This window comes from Rhipicephalus sanguineus, chromosome 2, assembly GCF_013339695.2.
Source record: "Rhipicephalus sanguineus isolate Rsan-2018 chromosome 2, BIME_Rsan_1.4, whole genome shotgun sequence".
Lineage (NCBI taxonomy): Eukaryota > Metazoa > Arthropoda > Arachnida > Ixodida > Ixodidae > Rhipicephalus > Rhipicephalus sanguineus.
The window spans coordinates 194,399,878-194,417,016 of NC_051177.1; positions in this window are offsets into that span (position 1 = coordinate 194,399,878).

Here is a 17,139-nt window from a genome sequence, read left to right on the forward strand (position 1 = left end):
AACGTTTTCTAGACCATGTGTGCTACCTGGGTTTTTCCTTCGAATCTGAGCATCAGCGGTTTGATGACATTTGGCTTTTTTATATAGTGTAAGCGTTTGTCGCGGTGCGTGATAATGTGATGAAATATGTAGCTTGGCAAGGGATAAATTCGGAGAACGTATGCAAACATAAATTGCGTTCTTCTCTGTTCTAGAGCTGGCTCTTTACATTCCACATACATGCTGAGAATTGGCGAAGTTCTGTAGGCACCCGTTGCTAAGCGTGACCCTTTATTATAATAGGATAGTCGTTGAAGGTACGAGTGTCTGGCAGAGCCATATACTATGTTACGGTAGTCTAATATACTGCGTACCAAAGTACGGTAGATGTGCAGCAGGTACTTACGGTCAGAACCCCAACGCTTGTGAGACATAACTTTGAGGACTTTGAGAACATTGAGCGCATTGTTTGTTTTAATTTTCAGGCAGTTGATGTGAGCAAGGAAGTTTAGTTTTTTATCAAATACCGTGCCTAACAACTTGTGTTCCTGTTTCACCGGCAATACTGCTTCAGTTAGTTTCAGGATGGGGTCCGGTTCTAGGCCTCTCTTTTGAGAGAAAACAACATCAACAGTTTTTTCTGAAGAAAACCGGAAGCCGTTTTCAGATGCCCATTTGTTGAGCTTGTTTAAACTAATTTAAATTTGCCATTCACAGGTTGCCATATTCGATGCACGGCACGAGATCTAATTATCCACGTAAAGTGAATGCATTAGTGTGGTAGGTACAATCCTGTTACCGTGTTCATCTTGACTACAAACACTGTTGTACTTAGAATACAGCCCTGAGGCACACCGTTTTTCTGAATGAAAACACGTGAAAGCACCGTGCCAAGACGCACTTGAAATGTTCGGTTCGACATGAAAAGAGAGAGACAGTTTAGCATTCTGCCTGGCATCCCCAAGTCTGCCAAGTTGCTCAAAATTCAGAATCTCCATGTCGTGTCATACGCTTTTTTCAGGTCGAAAAAGACAGCTAAGCAGTGTTGTTTGCGTAGGAAGCCATTATGTACTTCATTTTATAATCGGACCAGGTTATCAATTGCTGAGCAACCTTTCTTGTACCCACTCCGATGGCTATCCAACCAATCCTCTGTTTCAAGGATATATGTTAATCTGATATTTATAATGGTTTCATACGATTTTGCAAGGCAGCTTGTGAGCGCAATCGGTCTGTAGTTACTCGCTAGTGTGGAATGCTTTCCGGCTTTCAAAAATGGGACTACGAGGGTGGTCTGAAAAGTTCTCGGCCTCAATAAGAATGACGCGAACGAGAACTTGTAGCACTCATGTGCACGTTCATACAAGTCTCTGCAAGTCTCAGATGAAACGCCATCTAGTGTCGATTAGCAGTTTGGCTTTGACAGTCGATCACAGTGGGTGTAGTGTGAAGCACCGGAAGGCATGGAGAAGCTTGAGTACCGTGCGGTGATAAAGTTCTTTGTAAAAGAAGGTTTATCTCCGAATGAAATTCACCAAAGTTTTGTTAAAGTTTACAAGCAAGATTCACCTTCATACTCCACAGTCAAGAAATGGGCTGCTGAGTTTAAGCGGGGAGAGAGAGCATTGAAGATGACCCGCGCGAAGGGCGCCCAAAAAGTGCAACAACTCCTGAATTGATTGACCGTGTGCACGATATGGTTTTGGAAGACAGGAGAGTGAAGTTGAGTGAAATTGCCGAGGCTGTTGGCACCTCAGTGGAACGTGTATGTCACATTTTGCATTACGAACTACACATGAACAAGCTCTGTGCAATATGGGTGCCGCGCATCCTTACTCCTGAGCAAAAGCGCAACCGCATGACGATGTAACAGCGTGCTTTGGAGCTGTATAACAAAAATCCAGCGGACTTTTTGCGCAGATTTATAACAATGGATGAAACTTGGATTCACCATTACACACCGGAATCGAAACAACAATCAAAGCAGTGGACTGAAGCCGGGTCCTCTGCACCAAAGAAAGCCAAGTCAGTTCCCTCCGCAGGAAACAGGAAAGATGATGGCCTCTGTTTTTTTGGGACGCTAAAGGCATTGTGCTTGTGGATTATCTTGGAAAGGCTAAAACCATAACTGGGGAGTATTATTCTGACCTTTTGACTCAAGTGAATCAGAAAATTCGTGAGGAAAGACCAGGTTTGCAGAAGAAGAAAATCATCTGTCATCAGGACAATGCACCGGTGCACAAAGGACATCTTGCAATGGCTAAATTTCACGATTTGAAGTACGAATTGTTGAATCACCCACCCTATTCTCCTGACTTGGCCCCGTCGGACTACCACCTGTTCCCAAAACTCAAAATCTTTCTTGGTGGGCAACGTTTTTCATCAAATGAAGAAGCGATTGCTGCTGTGGATGAGTACTTTTCAGGACTTCCACAAAGTCATTTTAAGGATGGAATCCTGGCTCTGGAATATCGATGGACCAAGTGCGTAGAGTTTAGAGGAGACTATGTCGAAAAATAAAAATAATTTTGAAGGTCCAAAACACTTTTTTCTACATCAGGCCGAGAACTTTTCAGACCACCCTCGTATGAGGGCTTTCTTTCATTCCTTGGGCATTTTGCCTGATTTCAAGATTATGTTGAAAAAACGAAGCAGGGCCTCTGCTGCCTTTGGGGACAAGTGAGCGAGCATCGCATAATGTATGCTATCAGGAGCAAGTGCTGTGTTGTTGCCTGCAGTGAGTACCCTATTGATTTAAAGAAGCTTTATCGGGCTGTTGTATAATCTGTCAGAACCTCCTGTAGTTGGAAGCTTTTGGTTTTCAGCTGATTCTTTATATTTTAGGAAAGCTGCCGAATTATTCGATGAGCTGGACATTGAGTGGGAGTGTTGCCCAATATGTCGGCTTGTTCCTGCAAGTTTCTTTGGCTGCGAGCTGTTGAGAGAATGGGAACCGTGTAGGAGGTGTAATCGCCCCTAACCTCACGAACCTGATCCCACATTCTCTTGGACGTTATTGAACTGTTGATGGAGGAGACTGCGTACTTGCTTTTGCTCGTCCTTTTTTAAATATGACAAGATTTTCTTGCGTGGGGTATCTGCGGAAATACCCCACGCTTTGTTTTGTAATTTTTTAGGTCGTTTACAGTCGCTATTCCACCAGGGTTTGAATTTTTTACAAAAGATGCCAGTAGATTATGGGATAGCCTCCGCTGCTGCTGCTAGTATGCAGGCAGTGATCTTGTCATTCAATTCATCTACACTTAACCACTTAATTATCTCTGTTTCAAGCGTAGCTTTTTCCGTGAACAGAGGCCAGTTTCCTGACTCAAGCTTCCAGCGTGGTAGTCAGCAGGGTATTATGGGAAATGTAGATACAAGCTGTACAATGGCAGGCGTGTGGTCACTACTGTAAGGATTATCAGTGACCCTCCAGCTAAAATAGGTAAATATTGTCACGGGGTCGTGACATCGACGAAGGCAGCAGTCGGCGTGTTAGACTAATCTTCTTTATTTGGCCGAACTTGTGGCCGGGAAACAGAAAGTTAAACTACAGCAATAGACAATGTACACTGATAGCGGCGAACAGAGAGTCGGCCGTCAAAAAACTGATGATCGCTGGGACGCGCCCGTCATTTGTACACTACGCATCGAACTTTCCAGCCTTATCACTGACGGTCGCGCAAGCTCTGGAATAATCTTGACTGTTCGCGTCCTGTGCGCAACCTTAACAAAATGACCTACTACAATCGCAATGCTTCTCAAACACTGCGGCGCGGTTTGCGTCGAGCATTGCTAACCGTCCTTGCCGGTCAAACCCGAATACATCAAAACAAAACAAGAAGCGGGCGTGGCAATGCCAACCTCTGAAAAAGCGTCGTCCCGATGCGTAAAACAGAACATGACAGCAAAAAAATGCATGTAACTCGAAAGAACAACAATGAAGCAAGCAAAAGCAGAGTGCTCAGGTTCCTAAATGCGCATAAAACGGCTTGAGGCGCAAGACGTGAACGACTTCAGGTCGTGCGCTGCGCCGCTGAGAGTTTGTGATGCCATCCGGAACAATCCTGTAGTCCAGTGCACCGAGACGTCGTAGCACCTTGTACGGCCTGAAGTATCGCCGAAGAAGCCTTTCGGTGAGTCCACGTCGGCGTACCGGTGTCCAGACCCACACACGGTCACCAGGCTGGTATTCCCTGTGGAGTTGCCGAAGATTGACTGTCGCCGAAGTGACGGCTGTCCATCCTCTGCTGGTTCTGGATACTGTTAAGAATGGGGGTTGCGTGTCGATGAAAGCCGGGAGGCTGGCGAGCCGATGTAGCCGAAGATCGGACTACCGCTGAGGATCAGGGCAAGGAGGCAAACGTTTACAAAACATAACAACATTTATAGCAGGTATAGCAGGTTATAGCAGGTTATAGCAGTACAGAGCCTGCCAGCTCGACCAACTCAGCTGGGGCGTCTCTGGTAACAACAGACCAGCCCGGTCTTAAATAAGGCATCCGTCCATTGTGTGTTGTGGGACAAACCGGTACGAACCGCACGCCTGTTTGGATCCCACCCCACCGATGGTTGTAAAACTGGTACTAGCAGCACGTCGATTTGGATCCTACCCCACCGACAGTGGTAAAGCTAGTACTAACAGCACGTCAGTTTGGATCCCACCCCACCGATGGTGGACAAACTGGTAGGGGCAGGTGGCAGGTGTTGGCCTTTTCCTTGGTCGCAGGTGTTGGCCCGCTTCCACGTCCGGTCAGGTGCTCTGGCACAACAGCACCCCCGCCACAAGACAATGCATCCAGAGTTCGAGCTGTCAAACACAGCTCGGAAGATGCGATGCTGGTTGACCGTTGTCAACTGTGGCCGTAGCGCTCTTTCCACCAGGAGCGACCTCCACGGCACAGCAGCGGTCCACTGGAACTGCCAAGGTTCAACACAAAGCCAAACCACTCTGGCCAAAGCAAGTGCCCTCCAAATGCTGATCAAATCGCCAGACCAGCATAAAAGAACAAAACATTTCCTAGAGATTACGCTAAACTAAAATTAAAACATCACGAGCAACGTATCTCAGGAAGAATACCAGTGAGGACGTGCCTCGATAGCTAAGTGTCATTACGTGATACTGCTAAAATCAATGAGAATTTCTTCGCGAGCGATTCTCAATGGTGGCATCGGCAGATTGGGGACGATCGAAGTAGCTGGGGAAGACTCAATTTTGCCTCAAAACTACAAACACTTCACTAAGTGCTCCCTAAATCGTGCGCCTTGGCACCACTCGCAAGTGTTCTGAATGCTTATCAAGAAACATCACAAGAAAAACAAGACTCGCCTTTGGATAAAACGCTTTCGCTCATTGCACTTGGCAAATGAGTATTATATTAGGAAAACAAAGCGCTTTAAACTAAATACGTAGTAAAACTGAAAATCAAACTCACGCGTATACCACAATACACAGTGAAAAGTTAATACTACACTGACGCGCATACCAATACGTACTGCAAAACACGCAAGAAGGCATGTTAAACAGAGGCTTTTCACATTCAGCCTTCATCTCTGTAAACACGACGAACAGCCCTTCTCCCACGTTGTAACGCTCGCGCTTCTAAATACCAACACAAAGGTATCTTAATCGCAGGCTTTTAACACTAAGCCTACATCTCCGTTAAAACAATTCACAGCTCTTTACACTAGCGCTGACGGTCATGGCTCTAAATATCAAGAAAACAAAGAAGTAACCAAACAAACATCTCAATCTTTGCTTCTGCGATGAGAAGGAAATTACTATTTACAAAAACATTGACGCATTCCTTACTCATCAGCAGACGACCAAATGTAAGCACACAAATTAGTTATCAAAATTGGATACAAGAGAAGTCTTGGTATCCGTCATTGTACTGTGCTTACCTCAATACGGCACCCCTTGAGACGAGCTCGGGGGAGACGCGCATTCCACCCTTCTCGAGGGGTCTGATCTCGACAAAGGGACAGGGAACAAACCTGTCCGACACACTTAGTAGCGGCTACTCTTGTACCGTGGTCGCCGAAGTCAGACAAACCGGCATACCAGCGACTTTGTCTGCCCATTGTACCCCTCCGGGCTAAGCCGGTACCCTTTCGCCACTGTGGGGAACAGCCTTTGTCGCTGTTCCGGTGTACGCGACACCTCGCTGCGCTTCTGGCGCTACTCGTTAGTGAAAAAGATGAGACCAGGTGAAGAATTCGGCGTCTGAATTTCGCTGAAAGTCTTTTCTTCGCGACGCGCTTCACGCCTAATCTCGGTTTCCGCAGGAGTCTCAACTTGAGACTTTTTCTAGCAGGCACTTTTGGAATCTCCTGCCTGACCTTTCTCTTGGTGCGCCTTTTTCTGATCTGAGGCCTTGCCTTTAGCTTGGGGTCTCGAGAGATGACGTCATCGCGCTTGGCCACTTTAGTGTGCTTGACGCCAAATCTGGATCTCTGCAGCTGTCTCAACTTCCATCTTTTCTTAGTGGGCCTTTTCGATTTCTTAGGCCCAACCTGGAGCTTGGCGTCTCGAGAGATGACGTCATCACGCCTAGCCACTTTAGTGCGCTTAACGCCACTCATCGCTCTCGCGTTCGCCTTCACGCGTTTTCTCCGACGCCTTTTCTTTTCGGTACTGCTCTGAATGCTCGCAGCACTGGCGCTCGTACTCGCGAGTACGCTGCATTCGATTTGCTTTGCCAATGCTTGAGTCTGCTCAACCGGCTGATCCTCGGGATCTTTTATCGGTGTCTGCCCTTCTGGCAGAACGATAGTTCCGACGGTTTCTAACCTAGCCGGCTCGCCTTGAGATGTCTCAATTTGTGGCGGTGTACCAATGTCGCGGGTACAACCCTTTCTTTGGCCTTCGAAGTCGGCGTCCTCATCACTATGACGCACTTCGGCGTCCTGCGCCTCGCGAGGAGCTTCAGCCTATAGCACGTCGCGACGTTTCTCGACCTCTTGGTCTTCGCGGCGCGCCTCATCCTCACGCTCTCTCTCACGCGCTTCCTCATCTAGAGCCTTGCGACGGGCCTAGGCCTCTAGCGCTTCGCGACGGGTCTCAGATTCTAGCGCTTTTCGAAGTGCTTGATCCTCACTCTCCTTGCGGAGCGCCTCAAGTCGTCGCGCCTCGTCCGCTTTCGCCCCTCGAAGTGCCTCAGCCTCTCGCTCTTGGCGACGCTTCTCGACCTCTTGGTCTCTGCGGCGCGCCTCGTCCTGTTGCGCTTTTCGACGCGTTTCGTCCTCACGTGCCTCGGCGTCCTCAAGCGCCTTGCGACGGGCCTCGGCCTCCAGCAGCCTCGCGACGGGCCTCGGCCTCTAGCGCCTCGCGACGGGCTTCGGCCTCTAGCGCCTCGCGACGGGTCTCGGCGTTCTCAAGCGCCCCACGACGGGCCTCGGCCTCTAGCGCTTCGCGGCTGGTCTCGGCGTCCTCAAGCGCCTTACGACGGGCCTCGGCCTCTAGCGGTTCGCGGTTGGTCTCAGCTTTTAGTGCCCCGCGACGCGCGTCATCCTCGAGCGCATCACGAAGTGCTTTCTCTTCGCGGTTGGTCTCAGCTTTTAGAGCCCCGCGACGCGCGTCATCCTCGAGCGCATCACGAAGTGCTTTCTCTTCTATCGCCCTGCGGCGTGCCTCAGACTGCAGCGCCTCGCGACGGGTCTCGGCGTTCTCAAGCGCCCCACGACGGGCCTCGGCCTCTAGCGCTTCGCGGCTGGTCTCGGCGTCCTCAAGCGCCTTACGACGGGCCTCGGCCTCTAGCGGTTCGCGGTTGGTCTCAGCTTTTAGTGCCCCGCGACGCGCGTCATCCTCGAGCGCATCACGAAGTGCTTTCTCTTCGCGGTTGGTCTCAGCTTTTAGAGCCCCGCGACGCGCGTCATCCTCGAGCGCATCACGAAGTGCTTTCTCTTCTATCGCCCCGCGGCGTGCCTCAGACTGCAGCGCCTCGCGATGGGCCTCGGCCTCTAGCGCTTCGCCGTTGGTCTCAGCTTTTAGTGCCCCGCGACGCGCGTCATCCTCGAGCGCATCACGAAGTGCTTTCTCTTCTATCGCCCCGCGGCGTGCCTCAGACTGCAGCGCCTCACGATGGGCCTCGGCCTCTAGCGCTTCGTGGTTGGTCTCAGCTTTTAGTGCCCCGCGACGCGCGTCATCTTCGAGCGCATCACGAAGTGCTTTCACTTCTGTCGCCCCGCGGCGCGCCTCAGACTGCAGCGCCTCGCGATGGGCCTCGGCCTCTAGCGCTTCGCGGTTGGTCTCAGCTTTTAGTGCGCCGCGACGCGTGTCATCCTCGAGCGCATCACGAAGTGCTTTCTCTTCTATCGCCCAGCGGCGCGCCTCAGACTGCAGCGCCTCGCGATGGGCCTCGGCATCTAGCGCTTCGCGGTTGGTCTCAGCTTTTAGTGCCCCGCGACGCGCGTCATCCTCGAGCGCATCGCGAAGTGATTTCTCTTTCATCGCGCCGCGGCGCGCCTCAGACTGCAGCGCCTCGCGATGGGCCTCGGCCTCTAGCGCTTCGCGGTTGGTCTCAGCTTTTAGTGCCCCGCGACGCGCGTCATCCTCGAGCGCATCACGAAGTGCTTTCTCTTCTATCGCCCCGCGGCGTGCCTCAGACTGCAGCGCCTCACGATGGGCCTCAGCCTCTAGCGCTTCGCGGTTGGTCTCAGCTTTTAGTGCCCCGCGACGCGCGTCATCCTAGAGCTCATCACTGAGTGCTTTCTCTTCTATAGCCCCACGGCGTGCCTCAGACTGCAGCGCCTCACGATGGGCCTTGGCCTCTAGCGCTTCGCGGTTGGTCTCAGCTTTTAGTGCCCGGCGACGCGCGTCATCCTCGAGCGCATCACGAAGTGCTTTCTCTTCTATCGCCCCGCGGCGCGCCTCAGACTGCAGCGCCTCGCGATGGGCCTCGGCCTCTAGCGCTTCGCGGTTGGTCTCGGCTTTTAGTGCCCCGCGGCGCGCCTCAGACTGCAGCACCTCGCGATGGGCCTCGGCCTCTAGCGCTTCGCGGTTGGTCTCAGCTTTTAGTGCCCCGCTACGCGCGTCATCCTCGAGCGCATCACGAAGTGCTTTCTCTTCTATCGCCCCGCGGCGTGCCTCAGACTGCAGCGCCTCGCGATGGGCCTCGGCCTCTAGCGCTTCGCGGTTGGTCTCAGCTTTTAGTGCCCCGCGACGCGCGTCATCCTCGAGCGCATCACGAAGTGCTTTCTCTTCTATCGCCCAGCGGCGCGCCTCAGACTGCAGCGCCTCGCGATGGGCCTCGGCCTCTAGCGCTTCGCGGTTGGTCTCAGCTTTTAGTACCCCGCGACGCGCGTCATCCTTGAGCGCATCACGAAGTGCTTTCTCTTCTATCGCCCCGCAGCGCGCCTCAGACTGCAGCGCCTCACGATGAGCCTCGGCTTCTAGCGCTTCGCGGTTGGTCTCAGCTTTTAGTGCCCCGCGACGCGCGTCATCCTCGAGCGCATCACGAAGTGCTTTCACTTCTATCGCCCCGCGGCGCGCCTCAGACTGCAGCGCATCGCGATGGGCCTCAGCCTCTAGCGCTTTACGATGCGCTTCAGCGCTGTCTTTACTGTCTCGACTTTCGCACTCAGCAGGACCTGGAGCTGCGAAGTGGCGCAGCAAGGCTTCTTTGTTCTTATCAAAGTCTTGCGCTTCCTCAGCGGATAAGTGCTCCGAAACAGCTGCGACTCGGCACGGGAGCAACGCGAGAAGCCTCTCCACCAAAAGGTCTTGGCTAACGCCAACCTCCTCGCAGACCTTTTCAATCTTAACGAGAAAATACACAATGTCATCACCTATCTCGAAGATCCTGAGTTGGTTTTGTGCTCGCTGCCACCTAATCGCCTGAATTTTACGATAAAGCTCTTTCATTTCAAGAGCATGTTCTCGCTGCCTCTCTTCGCGGCTTTCCCGTTCCTCGAACTTCCGCTTTTTCTCGCAAATCTCCTCCCAAGTCTCGTCAGCTTCCTCGATAGTCACGTTCTCCGCAGCATCACCTCGAGAATCGCTTCCTTGCTCAAGTCCTCACAAATGCCCAAGTCCTCACAAATTTCAAAGATGTCCTGCACTAGGTCGCGATCTCGTCCCTCGTGATGCTTTCCTACAAAATTTACTCTTACTTTAAAACGAATACCATGGTTTAAATGGAGTAAAATATATCAAACAAAAAACACAAAACTCTCTCCTAGCATATGCCTGTGCTAGAGAAGTCTGGCGAAATGACCAGTAAACGTTGGGCACTCAGCCAACCAAAGTAGCTGACTCCGGTCGAACTCCTGGCTGCCGTCGAGCGGTGTCGTGAGCGTCCTCGCTCCTCGAGCCTGCAGGGATCTGGTCCAACTTTCCAACCGTTGAGATCAGGGTAGCGTATCCCAGCTTGTCCCACGATGAGCTGAGGGTAGCGTATGCCACCTTGTTCAACGATGAGATTAGGGTAGCGTATCCCAGCGCTGCCAACCACTGTTAGGAAATAGGTTAGGCCCTCGGGTGCGCAGCTCGAGATACGGGGTCGTGGTATCCCCCCGCTACCACCACTGTTAAGAATGGGGGTTGCGTGTCGATGAAAGCCGGGAGGCTGGCGAGCCGATGTAGCCGAAGATCGGACTACCACTGAGGATCATGGCAAGGAGGCAAAACGTTTACAAAACAGTAACAACGCTTATAGCAGGTATAGCAGGTTATAGCAGGTTATAGCAGTACAGAGCCTGCCAGCTCGACCAAGTCGGCTGGGGCGTCTCTGGTAACAACAGACCAGCCCGGTCTTAAATAAGGCATCCGTCCATTGTGTGATCTGGGACAAGCCGGTACGAACCGCACGCCTGTTTGGATCCCACTCCACCGATGGTTGTAAAACTGGTACTAGCAGCACGTCGATTTGGATCCTACCCCACCGACTGTGCTCAAACTGGCAGGGCAGCCCGCAGGATTCGATCCCACCCCACCGATAGTGGTAAAGCTAGTACTAACAGCACGTCAGTTTGGATCCCACTCCACCGATGGTGGACAAACTGGTAGGGGCAGGTGGCAGGTGTTGGCCTTTTCTTTGGTCGCAGGTGTTGACCCGCTTCCACATCCGGTCAGGTGCTCTGGCACAAAAATACGCAGGCGGACGAGCTGTCGAGCTTCTTCGGCACGTTGCTAATAAGTGGTGACGTCGAGACGATCTTCGTCGGTGGTAGCTGGCAGCATTGCGTCGAGCGTCGTTGCCGGGCTCCTTCCGTAGACCAACTTGTACGGCGACAGCTGCGTCGTTTCTTGTACTGCCGTGTTGTATTCGAAGGTCACGTACGGAAGGATGGCATCACACGTCTTGTGCTCGACGTTGACCTATATGGCCAGCATGACGGCGATGGTCTTGTTTAGACGCTCGGTGAGGGCGTTGGTCTGAGGGTGGTAGGCGGTGGTGCGGCGGTGGCTTGCCTAGCTGCATCTCAAGATCGCCTGAGTTCGATCCGGAGTAAAGGTCGTAACTTTTTCGGTGATGAGGACGTCTGGGGCACCATAACGCAGGACAATGTCTTCAACAAAGAACTTCGCTACCTCGGCGGCGCTGCCTCTAGGTAAGGCCCTTCTTTTGGCGTAGCGGGTGAGGTAGTCGGTGGCGACGTCGATCAATTTAATTCCGCAAGTCGACACAGAGAACGCCCGCAATAGGTCCAATAGCGAGGTGGCTCGATAGAATGAAGAAAGCCTACTGGTTATGTCGGCGGTGTCTTACGTTTCTGGCAGTCTTAGGCTACACCGTGCGAGACGACCTGAAGGGTCCTTCAAGTTGGCTAGCTATATTGTGGAATATATATAGGTAGTTTCTGCCTTGGATAGCGACCGGCTAGCATAACGGATGACCCTTTCCAGCCCGTCACTCTTCTGCACAAGGACGGCGCCGAGTCCTACGCTGCTTGCGTCGTCGAAATGCGCTGGTATCGGAGGCATCTGAAAGCGTCACTTAAGTTCTTGAAATGCTTCAATTTGGGCCTTTTTACTCTTGGATCACACGTCGGTCTTCGTGAGGTGCGTTAGCTGCTCGGCTATAGGCCTGCCTGGCGGCGGCGACCGCGCTTCGGGACGGCGGCGACCGCGCTTCGGGACCGCGCGCTGCTCATAGCCATGGCCCGGTCCAGCTGCTTTCGGCACGGTTTGTTGACGCATGGATCGCTCGTCAAACATGACAGGCTTTGCAGGCAGAGCGGACAAGTTCCTGCGTACGTTTTAAGCACTTTTCGAGCCTAACGCTACGCGCAAAATTAAGTAAAACGCTCAAAGCAAGTGAAAACTGTGTAACTCACCGGTTGGCGTCCATTTTATTGCGATAGCAATTATATGGACAGTCTCGGCTGAATTTTGCCGTCGCCGTCGCCCTCATGCACCGTATATGTATAAGTATATATATATATATATATATATATATATATATATATATATATAAGCCCCAAAGAAAAATAATCCAGAAAAATGCTTCCGAAGCGCGGAATCGAACCAGGGACCTCTTGCTCCGCAGCGAGTGGCGCTAACCGCTACGCCATGAAAGGCAGATCCTCCACGTAGCTAACGGCGAGCGTTATATACACACCCTTTACCGCTGGACGGACTCGGAGACGGCCGGCGTTTCTTCATTACCAGCGAGATGGCGCTAGGAGCACGACAGGCGCATTTAAAAGTCGTCGGCTCGCTCGCTCGCTTCTTCTTATTGCGCAGGGAAAAACCTTGCCCTCCCGCTGTCTGCTCGCGCGGTTTTGTGGTGGTGAGGGGAAGAGGGTAATTTCAAGCTTTCACCGTGGTGTCCGCGCTCATGTTACGGAGCGTACAAAAGTCACTCGAGATCAAGGGACGCCGCTAAACAAACGAACAGACGATGAGCGCGAACTATCAAGTGTCACAGCTCGACACTTGAAGCACGCTAGTTTCCTTCGCTGCTTCGGCCGCCTTTGCAACAGGAGCGCTGTTCAAACTGAGAGTATCCATTGGCGAGCCTCACTTCGTATAGCATTAGTTTCTTGCTATCGCATTCATTGCTTCGCCCTTGCGGCGAAACTGTGACTTTCTTGACTACCCAACCAACTTCGGCGCACGCCACCAGGCTCCGCCACAGTACTCAAAACTCCAGCGCGTCAGCCCTATTCGTGAAAATTCCTTGACGAAGCATGTGTAGCAGTGGCACAAGCCGAGAAATCGGCGTACGGCCTTCTTGCGGTGGGTGGCAGGAAGGAAGCGATGGCAGCTGTTTTCCGCGGGTCCAGGCGAACGCCATCCTTTCTGATCACGTGACTCATAAACAATAGCTCCTCGTAGGCGAAGCGGCACTTTTGAGGCTTCAAGGCGAGTCCGGAGGTCTTGATTGCTTGAAGTACAGCTTCAAGACGCCGGAGGTGTTAGTCGAAGTTTGAGGCAAACACAACGACGTCATCCAAGAGCACGAGGCGCGTCTTCCACTTCAAGCCGGCCAGTACCGAATCCATAACGCGTTGAAATGTCACAGGTGCGTAGCAAAGACCAAAGGGCATGACCTTGAACTGGAGCAGGCCGTCTGCAGTTGTAAAGGCAGTTTTTTCTCGGTCTCTCTCGTCGACTTCTGTTTGCCAGTAGCCGGTCTTTAGGTCCATCGACGAAAAGTACTACGCATTGTGGAGTCAATCAAAGGCGTCGTCTATTCGTGGGAGAGGGTACACATCCTTCTTCGTGGCTTTGTTCAGGCGACGATAGTCGACGCAGAAACGTAGAGTTCCTTCAATCTTCCTTCCTCACTAATACCAAAGGTGACACCCACGGACTCTTGGACGGCTGGATAATGTCGTCGCGCAGCATTTCGTCGACCTCCTTCTTAACGGCCTCGTGGAAACTCGGTATAGGCTCTGACGGAGTGGTCGGGCATTTTCAACTGCTATTGTAGGATATGTTCGCTCTCTCTCGCGAGAGCGAACGGCGCGCGTTGACTATGAAAACGCTCTTTCTACGATGAACGCTGAACTACCAGTTCGCAAGGAACGAGAACGCGCCCTCTCGCGCGAGAGAGAACTCCGACACCTGCTAGCGAGTTTCTTTAATAAAAACCGACTGATCGCCCTGCACAACCGTTCACAGGCCACCGCGTGTATATGTATATAGGCACTGGATCTTGACCTGCAATGTAGTGCCGGTGTGAGATTTGTGCGTAGTTGAACAATAAAGATTCACCGTATGCACTTTAACTAAAAGCGGACTGCGGGTCTCTGTTTCTAATACCTGTTCTGTCTCTCATTGCCCATTAGCAGTGATTTTGCTGTGGGAAACGCCGACGCACACTTCATGCTTCGCCCCTCCACAGGTTTCACGTTAGTGGAGCTGAAACAGCCTGCCTACACGCTACGCCCCCCCCCCCAATTTTTAGGGGCGAAGCTCCTTAAGGCGGCACCCGTTCGTCCCTCGTAGTCGTAGTCGTAGTGCGTAACCAGTCTTACGCTTTGACCTCCAAGGTGGTGCCGGTGGGAGATTTTTCCTGTGCGTTGTTGAACAATAAAAAATTCGCAGCGGTAGCTAAAAGCCGACTTCTTCTGTCTCTCATTCCCATTAGCAGCCATTCTTTACCTCCACGGTAGTGCCTGGTGAGATTTCTCCTGTGCGTGATTAAACAATAAAAATTTTTGTTCAAAACGCCGTTGATTGATGAAATAAACCAACGAAAGACGCCAGATGTTTTGTAAAAGCAAAACGGAAGAACGCCAGATGTTTCTAAAGCAAAACGAAAAGACGCGAGCTGCTTAACGAAAGACGCCAGATGTTTTCTAAAGCAATGGTTTTCTAAACAATGAAAATTCACAGCGTACATGTAAAATTAAAGTGAGCTGCAAGTCGTCATAACTAATCAAACCTTTAGTATAAACGCGCCCGATCTCACGTCGGTGATGATGTACTGGGCAGAATTCACGGAAGATTCACGGTTTACCGATGAACCTCCGCAGCTTCGCCCACTGATCATCATTCACTCCGTGGATATGCTGTGATTTTTTTCTTGACTTTAACTGTAACCATTTCTTTTGCTTTCTTCTAGCCTGGGAAAGCTCTGGAGTACGGAGGGTGACTGCCATCGTAGTTTGCACATTGCACCTCGTCATGAATATAGTCGTCAGCAGAGTGTCGCGTTGTTCCGCATTTCGCGCACGTAAGCTGACCTCGACAGCTCTGGGACGTATGGCCAAACCTTTGACATTGAAAGCAACGCCGCGGGTTGGGAGTATAGAGTGAGGATATAGACATGCAGTTTTACATAGGTAGTCAGCTGAAAGTCAGTAGTGTGTGCTTCGTCGGGATTTCAATGTCGTTCCTTTTAATTTTGATGCGCTGCACATGGACTACATTTTGATCGCTCCATCCATGCAGGAGTTGGGTTTCACTGAGTTCCATTAGATCTTCGTCCGACACTACACCTTTCATAGTGTTCATGAACCGGTGTGCGCTCACCGAGACATGATTATTTCCAAACGCCACGAGGTGTGTAAGCTTGTTATTCTGCTCCTTATCTTTTACTTCGCGGAGCAAATTCCCGCTTGCCGTCTTTGTAACTTTGAAACCGCATCCAATAGTTTCTCTTAGCCACTTAGCAAGCAAACACGATGAAATAGCTCGAGCCTTTGTGGATGACTGTTCGCAATGTATCACATGGAACTGCGGGAATGTTTCTTTGTTCTTTGAGGAAAACAGGAAGGATGCATCAGCGCGGACCCTTTTCAGAGTACGATGAGTTGAACAGCTTGAGAATCGCATAAAAATATTGATTAGTTCGGCGACAATGCCAATCGCCCACCACCGAGCCCAACGAGCGGGCATGGCAGAGGTTGTGAAGCGAGCACTGACATAGCAACTGTACATTGTCACTATAAACAAATATCATACAATCTAGGTTGGTTATCTCACAGAGGGTTGCCGCCGATTGCCGGCGGGGAAACGTCTAGTAAATGGATGTGAGGAGAGGACAGGAAAGATTAAAAGCGGAAGACAAGACTAAGATGTAGGAAGAGAGAGATAGGAAAAGGCGACTGCCGATTTCCCCAGAGCCGAAGGCGTGTGTTGCCTCTTTGGAGGGCCTTAAAGGTCCAATCACCCGGCCTCGGCTCAACCCCCAGGATCCACTTTTGCCCGGACACGGCAATGCCACGCACGGCTAGGCGTGGGAGGGGGTCGAACCCCCCGTTGGCTCGGGTCCGTGGTGATGCGTGAGCAGACGAAAGGGCGTCTGTTCGTCTGGCGCAACGTTCCTTCCATCCTAAAGTGGTTCTAAAAGAGGAAAGGCTGGCGCTATATTGTGCAGCCGTTGCAGCGGCACGTATCAGCGCCACTAGAGGATGCCTCTCGATCCTTCCTCGTCCCCGTCCAACTCCACGAAAAGCAATAACATAAAAAAGTTTTTTTTTAGATAAGCATGGTTTCAACCACGAGCCTGTCGGAGCTAACACGAGGAAGGTCCAGCTACGACATCCTTGAGTTTTCAAACTGTTTTTTTATCGCACTGCACCCGCCGCGCAACCAAAAGCGAACTTCTTCCTTGACGGGCGCCGCATGCTGAGGCGCCTGGTTCGTGTTCAGAGCTCTCCCCTTCCCCCCTTCCCAATAGAACCTAAGCTATAGGAGTCTCCCAGTGAACGTGCTTGGGTGTGGGCATCCAGACTCGGAGCTATCAGGCTTTCCTTAGTGCTGGCTGGACAGGTCGCCGTCGGGCACATATATAGTCAATAGCCATGGCCTGGGAACATTCTCGCCGCTCTTGCGCGGCTTCTTGCAAGCGATGATTGGTACGCGGGCTCGTGTGTGGCCCATTTATAGTAATTGGTGTATATAGGCCACCACATGGCCACAAAAAGAAATTTATTGAGTTTCTTGTTGTTGTGCTATAAACAGTTTGCGGGAATACTCCTTGCATAATCATGGGCGATATAAATGTTTACCTCTGTTCCAATGATCCTTATGCCAAAGATTTTGAAACGCTTTTACTAACATATGGAAGTGCAAATTTTATAGGTTCACCTACTAGGGTTACATTAACAAGTGCTACGCTCCTTGATATATGCGCTTCACATCTAAGTTCGCAGAATATAAGAACCGGGGTATTTGCGTGTGACATAAGTGATCATATGCCCATCTTCTTTCTTGCACGTCTTACCTCTGAAATTAGTCAGAAAACACAGACATATTTCCAT